This window comes from Prionailurus viverrinus, unplaced genomic scaffold (assembly GCF_022837055.1).
Source record: "Prionailurus viverrinus isolate Anna unplaced genomic scaffold, UM_Priviv_1.0 scaffold_39, whole genome shotgun sequence".
NCBI lineage: Eukaryota > Metazoa > Chordata > Mammalia > Carnivora > Felidae > Prionailurus > Prionailurus viverrinus.
In genome coordinates, this window is record NW_025927607.1 from 2,105,208 (window position 1) to 2,111,207 (window position 6,000).

A 6,000-nucleotide genomic window follows, 5' to 3' on the forward strand; every position below is an offset into this window, starting at 1 on the left:
CCGGGGGGCCTGGGCAGTTTGCCCCAGGCCATTTTCTGGGGTGGGAGGTGGGCAGGGGGGGCAGGAGGCCAGTGGCGACGGCACATGGCTCATCACGACCGCCCCTGCGTGCCAGCGCCTGCCCAGACCGCCCCAGGTCACAGAAGGAGGTCTCAGTGCTCTCCCTGGCACCCTCTCCTTACAAGAAACAGTCCCACGTTAAAAGAAGAAACCAAGTCGTAGCATGGAGACCACAGCACCAAAGGGCCCGGGAGCGGATCAGATCCTAGCCCTGCCTGTTAAAATCGGCAAGGCAAGGGGCTCGAGCCCTCTGGGCCTCAGTTTCCTCCCCCGTAAAGCGATGACTATAGGTACTTCAGGGAGTCCTTGCAAAGAACGCCGTCAGCACTGTGCCCACCACACGATGCGCACGTCAATTTGGCCACGACGGTGCGTGTTCACGAAGGATCGGGAACCAACCACTGGCTGCGAGTAGCCATGAACGCACGTGCCTGGGTGCCTACTCCGTCTTGCGGCCTGGTCCCCACCTCCGTGGCACAGAGTGCAGGAGGGAAGTCCAAGAGACAAGAGTCATGATGATAACGATGGGAAACGTTCACCGGTGCCCCACGCGGGTGTTGCCTCCTATCCCGGGGCCCATCCCCGTCAGCGCAGAGCAGGCCTGGACCATCCACCTCGAGCTGCCATAAGGCCCACGGACCGGGCAGCTTAACAGCCGACGTGCATTCCCTCTCAGTCCTGGAGGCTGGAAGTCCCGGGCCAGGGTCCCATCAGGGCTGGTTTCTTCTGAGGCCTCTCTCCCCGGCTGGCAGACGCAGCCTTCTCCCTGTGTCCTCACGCGGCCTCCTCTCTGTGCGTGTCTGTGTCCTGATCTCTTCCCACAAGGGCACCGGTCGTACGGCGTTGGGGGCCCACCCCAGTGAGCTCATTTCGCCTTAATTACGCCTTCAAAGTGTCTGTCTCCAAATACAGTCACATTCTCAGCAACTGGGGGTCAGAACTTCCACCTGTGAATGGGAGGCGGGCAGGGCACAACCTGGCCCTCATGAGAGCCCACGTCCTCCAACCACGGAACTGCCACGCGGGTGGCAGTCGCCTTTTCCGGCTGGCCCACAGCAGCCAGATGAAGCTGCAGGGAAACGAGAGCCTTGTCATTCACCATGGGACTCAGTAGGACGAGGCAAGGTGGACATAACCCACTTTGAGATGCACGGCACACTCCCTCTGGGGAAAGCCAGGCTGCAGGCGCGGAGGGGGGGGGGTCTCGGTGGCCAATGCCCGGGGTTCCCAGAACCCGTGCATTCAAGGGCACTGGCAGCTGGCAACACAGACTGTTCTTTTTGTCTTGTTTTCAGAAAAATGGACAGTTCTCCTCTCCCCCGATGCCAGTGTTTCCCGCGTGGTGATTTTTCTTTTCTTCTTGTTTTGGTCCAGAAATAGAACAAAGAAATGAAGGGTCCCTTGCGTGAGGAAGGACGTGAGAGGATGTTAAAAGGACAGGCCTGCAGAACCAGCCTGCTGGGAGCAGGGGGAGTGGGGGGCGGGCAGCAGGCCAGGCTAGGAAGACAGCAACGAAGGAACAAAGTGTATCAAGCTGCCACCAAGGGATGCTCGTGCGATTTACCTCTGCTCTGCCAGCCTGTATCAGCACTGGGGATTATGTCCATTTTGCAGATGAGAGACTGAGGCACAGAGAGGCGACAGCTCATGTCCAGGTGTCCCCAAGTGTGGGTGCTGGAGCCAGGGTTTGAAGCCAGGGCCCTCTGACCCCCAGCCCCCCAGTCTCCCGCTCACCTGGGCTGCCTCCCCCCTCCCAGGAGAGTAGCAAAGTCAGGAACTGGGGGTTCGAGGAGGGTGAGGGCAGGGAGAGGCAGTCACCTCCAGCCGTGTGTGCGTTCAGGCAGGTCACAAGCAGGTGTTTACGACTCCAGCTGTCACAAGTCCGAGTAGGCTTTTCTCTGCACGACCTCTGTCCCTTGCAGCCCAAGCCCTCCCGGGCCACCTCTGCCCCTTGCGTGGTGCCCAACACAGCAGGCTCCCAACAGATCCCTTTGGAAAACCGCCAGATGGAGACCAGCTTGGTGAGCCCCTGTCCACTGCTCTGGTCACCCCCACAGCCAACCAGGTTCAAGGACAGCTCTAGGTCTTGCCTGGGAGAAGAGAGCAGGGCGGGGGTGGAGGGGTGGCGTCCCGATGCCTCCACTCCCCTTTCCCCAGAGCTGAAGGAAGGGGCGTGGTGTCTACAAGTCTCACTGGGGCCTCAGTCCTGCCTCCCGTGCCTTCAGGAAGGCTGGGCTCCCCAGCCAGGAAGAGCCATGCTTAAACTTTGGGAACGCAAGACGACAGGCCTGAGGCAGGAACGTCTGTGTGTCCCCAGGGGGAATGCTCGGTCCCCTGTCCAGTGCCTGAGGGCCACAGACAGAGCACCGAGCAAACCTGCGCCCTCCCACAGCCCCCACTGCCCAGCTGCCTCGCTCGGCTCCCAGAGCTAATAGGCCCACCAGCCCTCATCCTTGGCCACCAAGGCGGCCAACAGGGAACCAGCCTTTCCAGCACCCTTCTTTCTTCCCAATCCCCCAAGTTTCAATAAAAAAAAAAAAAAGATTTCTAGGGATGCCTAGATGGCTCACTCGGTTAAGTGTCTGACTTCAGCTCAGGTCACGATCTCATGATTTGTGAGTTCAAGTCCCGCGTCCGGCTCTGTGCTGACAGCTCAGAGCCTGGAGCCTGCTTCAGATTCTGTGTCTCCCTCTCTCTCTCTCTCTCTCTCTCTGCCCCTTCCCGGCTTGTGCTCTGTCTGTCTCTCAAAAATGAATTGAAAAAGGTTATAAAAAAAAATTTTTTTTTAAGATTTCTTGGAGCACCTGGGTGGCTCAGTCAGTTAAGCACCCGACTCTTGATTTCAGCTCACCTTATGATCTCAAGATTGGTGAGTTCAAGCCCCACGTGGGGCCTCTTGGGATTCTGTGTCTCCCTCTCTCTCTGCCCCTCCCCTGCTTGTGCTCTCTCTCTCTCTCTCAAAAATAAATAAACTTAAATCAAAATAAAACAATTTTTAACAAAGATTTCCAAAACTGATGCCAATATAGCAATGAATTCCTACTGAAGGGTTTGGAAGGGGGACTTTCTTCGTTCATAGTTTCCTTCCTCATAATTTTTAAAAGGTAACTGCTCTCTAGTTGTCAAGTCCTGGCCCCCGGGAAGGTCACCGCACACAGCTGGAAATGATTTTGTGGGTCAGGGAACAAATTGCACAGACGCCAACCCAAGCCACCGCCTGTGCCTTTCCTGCTCCTTCGCCGGCCCAGGGGACGGCGGGTTACCACCCGCTGAGTCCCGCGAGGCTCGCTGGAGGGCGGGGGGCCTTGGAAAGAAAGGGGGTGTGCTGCTGAGCCAGGGCCAGAACTGGCGCACAGACGTGACCCTGCACTGCAGCCCCTCTCCGGCGGCCGCTAGGGGCGCACAAGAGTCAGAGGCCGCTAGGGGGCGCCCAAGACGGAGGCCATCCCAACCCAGAGCCACACAGCGCCGGCCACCTGCCACCCGCCAGGCTCAAGGCCAACCTTCTGTCTCACTGAGTCCACTCCCTTTCGTTTTCGCGACAGGCATGGTGACACGTACAGCACAGAATGGCCAAAGGACTTGTAGTGCTTAAAAGAGAGCCCGCACATGGTAGTACTCGAAGGTTTTGTTTATTGAATTCATTCATTGTACTTAGTAACTCAGTGAGCTGGGACTTCAATCAGCCATTCCTCGTGGTAGGCATTTAACATGTTAGCATTTTCCCTGATTTTTCTTTCTTTCTTTCTTTCTTTCTTTCTTTCTTCCTTTTTCTTTCTTTCTGCTTTCAGATCACACCCAACGTAGAGGCTTGAACTTACACCCCTGAGATCAAGAGTCGCATGCTCCTCCCTTGATTTCTTATTGTCATGCCAAGTGCTACTTAAAAATAACTTCTTTCAGGGCACCCGGGTGGCTCAGTTGGTTAAGCATCCAACTTCGGCTCAGGTCATGATCTTGCAGTTCATGGGTTCGAGCCCCGCATCGGGCTCTGTGCCGACAGCTCGGAATCTGGAGCCTGCTTCGGATCCTGTGTCTCCCGCTCTCTCTGCCCCTCCCCTGCTCGTGCTCTGTCTCTCGAAAATAAATAAGCATTAAGAAATGTTTGTAGATACCTTCTTTTATATAGAAGTAACCTATACGTTGCGGAAAATACGGGTAAACAAAACAAAATAACTAAGAAGCCTTAATTCTTACCATTCCGGTAATTTTCAACACACATTTTGGCATATAGTCTTCCACACTGCGATTTATACTTAGGAACATAGATGGTAGATAAACCAAAGAAAAAAAAAGGCTCATTGTGTTTTGTAAATGACCTTTCCAATCTACAAAAAAGTCCAAACGGTTACTACACGCGCGCACAAATGACCGCACGGTCTCCACCAGCTCCTAAAGTCAGCGGTTTTGTCTGTCTTGCTTACTGCCACTTATCATTAACACTCTGATGTGCAAGGCCTTGTTTTCTTCCTTAAAACAAATGCTTAGTGGGGCGCCTGGGTGGCGCAGTCGGTTAAGCGTCCGACTTCAGCCAGGTCACGATCTCGCGCTCCGTGAGTTCGAGCCCCGCGTCAGGCTCTGGGCTGATGGCTCGGAGCCTGGAGGCTGCTTCCGATTCTGTGTCTCCCTCTCTCTCTGCCCCTCCCCCGTTCATGGTCTCTCTCTCTCTCTCTCTCTGTCCCAAAAATAAATAAAAGTTGAAAAAAAAAAAAATTTAAAAAAAAAAAAAAAAAAAAAAAAAAAAAAAACAAACAAATGCTTAGAAACAGAATTTTGGGGCGAAGGGATCCATACATGTTCTGTAAATATTGCCGGATCCATTAGGAACGTTTGCATCATGACCAGGCACCAGCACACATCCCTTCCTACTTTTTCACCCTCGTGTTTGGGTTACATACATCTGATTACAGAGAAGCCAACCTTTTCCCCCCGGATTCCGGCTTTAGGAGGTTTCTCTGCGGGCGCTTTGCCCATTTACAGATTATTACACTCTGTAATCGCACTCTGCTTGCATGTTTTCAGGAATGTGTGTTATGCACAAAATGCCTCTATTTTCTTTAGTGCTTTTTGAATGGATATTCATAAAGGAGTCTGTGGTTTTTCTCTGGGGAAAACTCTTACCAGATTTAGAGCTATCAGGTTACTGTTACCTTTGTAAAATGAACCGGAAAACTTCCATCTTGTTCTATGCCCTGGAGCGGTTTATAAGAGCATGAGACGTGCAGAGGAGGAAAATGGTGATATGCGAATACAGATAGGAAAGATACATGACAGATACAAGTGTACAAAAGACGTCCTTCCTCAAGGTGATCAGGGAAATGCAGATTAAAGCAATAACGAGATACCATTTTTAGGTACCTCATGTCGGCAAAATGTTAAGAGTTATAAAATCTAGTATGACAATATTAATGGAGATATGAATAATTATAGGCTTTGGGGAGAACCTATTAGATTTTTCGATTTACCATATACCTCAGCCATTCCGCTCTAAGATATATACGCTTTTCAGGAGAACTGAAAACATATGTCCATTAAACATCTGTGCATGAATTATTATGACAGCATTATTCATAATAGCCTAGAAGTGGAAACAACCGAATGTTCATCAGGTGATGAATGGATGAACAAATGTGGCGTATTCACCCATACCGTGAACGTCATTCATCCATAAAAAGGAATGGAGTACTGATACATGCTACAACATAGGTGAATCTTAAAGACATGCTAAGAGAAAGAAGTCAGACACAAAAGGCCACATATTAAGTGATTTCATTGACATGCAGTCTCCAGAAGAGGCCAATCCACAGAGACAGAAAGTGGATCAGTGGTTGCCAGGGGCTGGGGGAAGATGAGGTGGGGGAGTGACTGCTAGCAGGTGTGGCTTTCTTTTTGGGGTGATAATGTGAATGTTCTAGAGTTAGATAGTGGCGGTGGCTGCAC